The following is an 8,296-nucleotide window of genomic DNA, read 5'->3' on the forward strand; positions in this document are numbered from 1 at the left end:
TTTTTTTTGCGGTACGCGGGCCTCTCACTGTTGTGGCCTCTCCCATTGCGGAGCACAGGCTCTGGACGCGCAGGCTCAGTGGCCATGGCCCATGGGCCCAGCCGCTCCGCGGCATGTGGGATCTTCCCAGACCGGGGCACGAACCTGCGTCCTCTGCATCAGCAGGCGGACTCTCAACCACTGCGCCACCAGGGAAGCCCTGAGCTTGATTTTTATGCTGTTGAAACCATAGAAGTTGAGCTAAAGAACCATGAAGGAGTTAAGGACCTGAATCAACTGGGTTCAGATCTCAGTTGTTTCCATTACAAATCTGAGGAAAATAGTATAGGGGAAGAGCATGAGATTTTTGACATCAACGAAAGTTTGGTTTAAATCTGCAGCCAGACCACTTCTTTCTGAGCCTCATCTGTGAAATAGGAACACAACTGCATTGCAGTGTCATTAAAGATGAAATGAGATCACATGTATCAAGTAGTGTGTCCTAGGCACACATCCTTCCTTCCCCTTTCATGATTCCTTTAGCCTTTTAAACATGAAAACCAGCTTTATAAATAAGGTTAGGTGTTTTAAATTTTGTTATTAACACATGACCACCCAAAAGAATTATATGTAGGATAAAAAGATTCTTGCCTCAAGGGACTTAAAGTCTAATTTTAACAAATGCTGCAAAGGAAGAAAAATTCAAAGAAAATGGATTGCAGCTGTATTTGAGGAAATCAAATTAATGAATGCTGTGTAGCACAGATTTGGGTGGCCAATCTAAGATCAAGAAGGGCATTTTTCCATGGCCAAAGATTAAAAGAGCAAAGAGATTAATAGGGAAGCCTAGAAGTCATGCCCTTCCCCCCCCCTACCTTGGGGTAAAAGGAAGTGCAGACACTATTATTCTTCATTAGCTTTTGGTCAATTATTTCCTACCAGTACTGTTTCCTAGAGCTGTATAGCCAAAATATCCCAACTGTGTAACAGTTGAAGCAGAGAGTTTCATGTGGTCTCTTATGGTCTTCCTAATTTATGGGCATCTGAATACACTTACAAGTACTGGTGAGGCAAGTGCCCAGAAAAAAAACAATGTAGGGGGGAAAAAACCCCAGAAACCTTGGATCAAGGTAAAGGGAAAAATTGGAGTTCAGAAAAGCCTGAAGAACCAGGAATTTTAACTCTCGGGTTTATCTAATCTGCTTTTAATATGTGTAATTAATCATAATAACTATAGATGTTATCCCAGACTGTCCAATTCCAAGGTCCAAGCTTTTAACTTCTGTTTTTAACCCCCAGTTTCCATAAAGAGGAATAAAACACAAGTGCTTTTTAAACAGACCTAAAGATTTTCAAATAGATGTAAAGGAAGTTGTTTACTTATGACTCAATGTACTTGGGTCCAGCCTTTGTGACCTGAAGCATACCATCCACATAATGTATACATAAGTAATGAAGTAATGAGTCTAAGTACAAATTCCAGCTCATTTTAAATTCAGTGTTATCTCCCTCAAAAGGTCACTTTAGAATGACTCTGTTGACACTCAATCCTGAAAGAAATTCCTCATGCTATCTTGTGAATCTTTGCCCTTGCAGGAGGAATTTATGTGACATTTTACTCTTGCAAGTGTAATTTGTTTTGAAATAACCAGAAATAATTTAAACAGTGAGTGAAGCATAAGAGTGAACTAGGTATATTGGTAGGAGTCCCTGGGAAAATTCTTTTGCGGGCCTTGGTTCTCTAAAGAAAAGACCTTGCGGCAAGAATTATTTTCTTTAAACCCTAGACTTTCCCCCCTGACCAGCATGAACAAAGAAAAGTCCAGGAGCAGGTGGCTTCACAGGTGAATTCTACTAAACATCGAAAGAATAATAAACACCAATTCTTCTTAAACTCTTACCAAAAAATGGTAAGAGGAAGGAACACTTCGTATCTCATTCTATGAGGCCAGCATTATCCTGATATCAGAGCCAGATAAAGACACTACAAGAAAATTGCAAACTAAAATCCCCTACGAATATAAGTGCAAAAATACTCAAAATATTAACAAATTAACTTCAACAGCATATTAAAAGGATTGTTTACCATGACCAAGTGGCATTTATACCAGGAATACAGAGTGGTTCAATATAAAATCAATCAATTTAACATCACATTAATTTAAAAAGGGGGGGGCATGTGATCGTCTCAGCTGAAACAGCAAAGACATTTGACAAAATCCAACGCCCTTTCATGACAAAACTTCTTAGAAAACTAGGAATAGAGGGGAAGTTCCTCAATATGATATTTATGAAAAACCCACAGCTAATACTATACTCAGTGGTGAAAGACTGAAAGCTTCCCCCTAAGATCAGGAACAAGACAAGGAGGCCCACTTTCACAGCTGCTATTCAACATTGTACTTAGTAGTTCTAGTCACAACTGTTAGCCAAGAAAAAGGAAGAAAAGGCATCCAAATTGGAAAGGAAGAGGAATTTGTAGATGACATGATGCTGTGTATAGAGAAGAGTCCAAAGAATCCACAAGGAATCTACTGGAGCTAATAAACAAATTCAGCACAGTTGTATATTATAAGATCAACATGCAAAAGTCACTTGTTTCTTTTTGGATTGTTTCACAATCCAAAAAGAAATTCAGAAAGCAATTCCATGTACGATAGCGTCTGAAAGAATTAAATACTGAGGAATAAATCTCACAAAAGAGGTAAAAGATTTGTATGCTGAAAACTACAAAACATTGCTGAAAGAAAATTTTACATATCTAAATAAATGAAAAGATATCAGTGTTCATAGATAGGAAGACTTAACATTATTAAAATGTCAATACTACTTAAAGTGAGCTACAGATTCAATACATTCCCTATTGAAACAGACTTTTTTGCAGAAATGGAAAAGCCAACCTTTATATTCACATGGAATTTCAAGGGATCCCAACTAGCCAAAAGAATCTTGAAAAAGAATAGATTTGAAAGAACACTTTCACTGTTCACACTTTCCAACTTCAAAACTTACAACATGGCTACAGCACTTGAAACAATATGGTACTGGCATAAGAATAGACATATAGATCAATAGTATAGAAAAGAGATCTCAGAGAAAATTATTCCCATAAGTGGCCAATTGATTTTTGATAAAAGTGCCAAGATCATTCAATACAGGAAGGACAGTGTTTTCAGCAAATGGTGTTGGGGGAACTGGATATCCACATACAAAAGAATCAGGTTTATCTTTCCTTACCTTTCACCATATATGAAAATTAACTCAAAATGGATGAAAGACCTAAATAAAATTAAGAGTTAAAATTATAAAATTCTTAGAAGAAAAGAAAACATTGGGGGAAATCCTCATGGCATTGAATTTGGCAACAATTTCATAGATGTGACACCAAAAGTATAGTCAACAAAAGAAAATTTTTAGATTTCATCACAATTAAGAACTTACGTGCATCAAAGGGCACTATCAAGAAAGCAAAAAGACACAATAGGAGGAAATAGTTACAAATCATTTCTCTGACAAGAGATTCATATCCAGAATATATAAAGAGCTTCTGTAACTCAACAATCCAAGAGCAAACAACCCAATTTAAAGGTATGCAAAGGACTTGAATAGACATTTCTCCAAATAAGTTACATACACAGCCCATAAGCACATTTGTTCAACATCTTTGGTTATTGGGGAAATGCAAATCAAAATCATAATAAGATATTACTTCACACCCATTAGGATGGCTACCATAAAAAAAAACACACACACACAAGTAAATAAATACAACCAAACCAAACAAAAAATAAAAATGTTGACAAGGATGTGGAGAAGTTGGAACCCTCATACAGTATTGAAGGAAATGTAAAATGGTTCAGCCACTGTGGAAAACAGTTTGGCAGTTCTTCAAAATTGAAACCTAGAACTACTGTATGACCCAGCAATTCCACTCTGAGTTATATATCCAAAAGAATTGAAAGCAGGGACTCTAATACATATCTGTACACCAATATTCATAGCGGCATTGTTTACAATAACCAAAAGGGAGAACCAACACAAATGCCCACTGATGGATGAATGCATAAACAAAATGTAGTATATACATACAATGGACTATTACTCAGCCATAAAAAGGAGTGAAATTCTGACACATGCAACAACACGGATGAACCTTGAAAGCATTATGCTTAGAGAAATAAGCCAGACACAGAAAGACAAGTATTGTATGATACCATTATATGAGGTACCTAGAGTAGATAAATTCATAGAGACAGAAAGTAGAATTAAGGTTACCAGGAGCTGAGGAAAGGAGGAAAGGGAAGTTACTGTGTGATGGGTACAGAGTTTATGTTGGGTATGATGAAACAGTTTTACATATAGATAATGGTGATGGGTACAAAACATTGTAAATGTATTTAATGCCACTGAATCATACACTTACAAATGGTTAAAATGATCAATATTATGTTATATACATTTTACCAAAATAAAAATGGCATTGTAGTCTAAAAATATATGGTGAATTTGAGAAACAACGTGGCTAGAGTGAAGGCTATATAAGAGAAGTGCCTAGAAATTAGACTAAAAATAAGCTCAGGTTGTGAAAAGTTTTGATCCCATTCTAAGGAATTTAGACTTTATTTGACAGTCAAGGAAGAGCCACTGTAGGCTTCTAAACGGGCTTCTGAGCATTGCAGTCTCTGAAGAGATTGTTGTCTGAAAAGATAAGCAGTGACCGTCTGGAGGCTGGCCTGTTCTGTTGATGACCCTATACCATCACTTTTGGAAATGTACAATGTAGTCATCACTTTTCAGGGGCTGTGAAGCAAGGCTTAAGGAGAGTTAAATCTCTGTCCTTGGTTTTGAGTTTTTTATCTGCTACCAAGCTTCAAATGTGTCCATTTCCAAGAGAACCATTAGCAAGCCTCACTTAGCCCGTTGGTGGTCGTTCCTATCATTGCTGTTACTGACACTAGTGTCGCTAACATGGGGGTTTGCTTGTTTTACAGTTGTTGCTGTAACACGGAACTGGATGTGTGGGTCCCACCATTATCTCAATTAAGAAAGCTCCTCAGTAAGAGTCAAGCTCCTGTCTTTGTAGTTCAATGCATTTGCTCTTTAATCTTTGCTTTGTGCTGCCACACTGAGGAGCTTCTGGGGACCTAGCAACCCTCTATCCCTCCAACACCTGCTACCTTCTCTGCTTAGCTACCGTGATTCAAATCAGCGACTCCAGCTTTCTGGTTTTGATCGTCTGTATCTCAAATTCTATTAATACACCTGTTCAGTTAAGAATGCACATGCTCTATTCTCAACAAATGGATGAGAATACTTAACCAAAAAGCCACCTGGGATAACTATCTCGGGCCGTGATCTTAGAGAGCAGATGCTCCTGGGATTTTGGTTCTCTGGTTTTTGGTTTTTCAGCCAGTATGATTTCTGCAACCTTACTTGGTGTCGTTTGAGATATAAGGGAAGGGCTTCTGCCGCCATAGAACCCTCATGGTCTACTACCCTCAATTCCAAACTTCACAGGAAAACTCTAAATTCCTGATTATCGGCCCATTGAAGTGTTAAAACTTGTCATGTCTACAGGACCGGGAAAACTAGGCTATAATTTGGTATCAACTCCATGTTTTGGGCCTGAGTAAATAAACCTGATTCTAGCATAGTCTCTCACCCAGGAAACAATGGTGAATAGTCAATATCATATCTCATTTGGTTCCAAATCCGAGAATAAAATCGGAAGTCAAACAGAAGATGAGATGGAGCTTATAGAGTCTGGGTCCCATCTAGAGAAAGTAAAGGAGCTGTTGAAATTTACTTTTAAATGTATTACACGGAGAGGCATTCAGGATGGCTTGGGTTTTGTGTCATTGAAAAGAGTGACCTGAAAGCTTCTGAAAGGTCTGCTCTAGCTATTGCCCTTGACCTCTTCTCACCTTTCCTGTTTTTATATGTTTTTTGTCTCTGATTTTCCAACAGCTTTTCTTCTACATCCCTTCCATGTGTAAGATCTCTAACCCTAGTCACGCAGGATAAGATTCTCAAGCCTCCAATTTAGATGCCTCTTCCCTTTTTCCCTCAACACAGCATCCTCCAAGATTTTTGAGGTTAGAGAGACTGAAAGTTCCAAAGCAGTCTGACAAAAAGCACAAGTTGGTTGGATCCCAGTCTAAAGAATTTAATCTTATCAAACCAGCTTGCCTTGGGCAATCAGAATTATACCAGCTGCAAGAACATTCACTAGCTAGAAATGTCGTATTTCAGGTTGAAGAATATTTTTAATGCCTTTAAGACACACAAATCAAAAGGGAAATGGGGGAGGGGAGAAGCAATTTAACCCCAGCTTTCCCTCACGCTATGAGGCAGAGTCAAGCTGTCTATCTGAGGAGCTGCAGTAACTCCAATTAATATTAAAAGCAAAACTTGTGGCAGCCCAACGTTGAAGTCGCAAGTGTAAAAACCCAGAAAGTCACCACCGGCTGCCTTCCGGTAATCAGTCCTAAACAATCTGTGTTTCTCTGCAGCGTGTCAGGGAATTTAAACTTTCCTTCAATACTGCTGGAAATTTGAATTGAGATTTGAATAAGTTACACAGAAAGACTGTTCATTCTCAACACTTGATAAAAGATCGGGATCGCTCTGTGTCTCTCTGCTTCACCCAAGACTTGGTCTTGCTTGAAAAGCAGGAGTGGTGAACCCTGCAGGTCAGCCTAGAATAAGACAAGAGGGGCTCATAGGAACCATAGAGTTGGACCCCCTTACCTTATAGATGGCAAAACTGAGGTTAGAGGAGTTCAGTGACTTGTCTAAGATCTGTTCCTCTAGTCTGGAGCATTCCTGAACAGGAATCCCAAGTATTCTCTTTGTTATTGAGAAGCTTTGGGACTTACCTGTGTCCAGAGGTGTATCATAACTGAATGTATCTCTTGAGGCTCCGCTCAGGGCTAAGAGAATGCCTGTACAGCCCGATGCCAGTTTGGGCCCAACTGCAACTGTTTCCATCCCCTGAGTTCTCCGTCCCAACCCCAGAGAAGGCAGTGGCGGTGGTGGTGACTGGGGCCGCTGCGCTGAACTGACCCAGATTCACTTTGTCTCTCCACTGGAATGGGTTTATTAAAAGTTCAGTTATAAAAAGAAACTTGAGCAGAGTTATAAAATTCATATTCCTCACACTCCTGAGTTTATACACTCTTTGCTACAACTATGTTGTATTTAGGAATATAGTGATCATTCTTCTTGATTTTAGGCACCAGATCTGGAATCTCTACCTTCCCCACAGCCAGAGCAGTGTGGACCTTCGCATTTTCCTCCTAAGATTGACCCAATGGCCCCATTTACTCTCGGCCAGGTTTGGTATCTTGGATTGGGCCAGATTCCCTGCAGCAGCTTCTGACTGTTCAGTGCACACAGGTTATGGACCACCCACCAGAGTCACTTAAAGCCCCATGGGCCCAGGACTGCCCAGTGTTTCGGGGGCCGATTTTCTCATTCCATAATTCTGTTACCATAAACATTGCTTTCATTATATACAACTTGAAAAGATGAAACACCCTAAGTCATCTTCTGTCATAGGGAAAATTTCTCAGCACTTAGTGGTGGGGTTAAGATTTGAGACCTCTGTGACTGGAGCAAGGAAACGCTCTCCAAGGCCATGAGAGAATGAGACTGGGCCACAGTAGTTGGGGTCCCTGTTAAATTGTTGGGTCTGGAACAGGAAGTTAATGCTAAAATCCAGGAATGGAGATGGCAGAAGGACCTGGAATGTCACAGAAATGAGGAGAAGGGTCCTGGATAACTACTGAGGAAGCTGTAGTCACTGTAATTTGCCATTATTGGTTTTTGGTTTGTTTTTGTTTTGTTTTGTTTTTTAATTTTGGCTGTGCCGTGTGGCTTACGGGATCTCAGTTCCCCAACCAGGGATTGAACCCAGGCCACAGCAGTGAAAGCACCAAATCCTAACCATTAGACCACCAGGGAACTCCCTGACATTATTGGTTTTAGAAATCATGCTCAAGTGTTGGTTGGATTGGCACAAGAGTCAAGGCAGATGGAAGCAGTGGCCAAAATACCTTTGTAAATAACATTATCATCATCATCTCCGTAGCGACATCTACATACAGCCAGGCATTTTCCCCAGCACTTTAATATATTAGCTTATTTAATCCTCAGAGCCACTCACTCTGAACAATTATTCTAGATGAGAAGACTGAGGCACAAAGATGTGATTTGTCCAAGGTCATTAGCTGGTAAATGGCAGAGCCAAGATTATAACCCAGGCAATCTGGTGCTACAGTCCTATTCTCAACCAGTTTGCTTTCCTCTCTCAAGC

This window comes from Lipotes vexillifer, unplaced genomic scaffold (assembly GCF_000442215.2).
Source record: "Lipotes vexillifer unplaced genomic scaffold, Lipotes_vexillifer_v1.1 scaffold428, whole genome shotgun sequence".
Classification (NCBI taxonomy): Eukaryota; Metazoa; Chordata; class Mammalia; order Artiodactyla; family Lipotidae; genus Lipotes; species Lipotes vexillifer.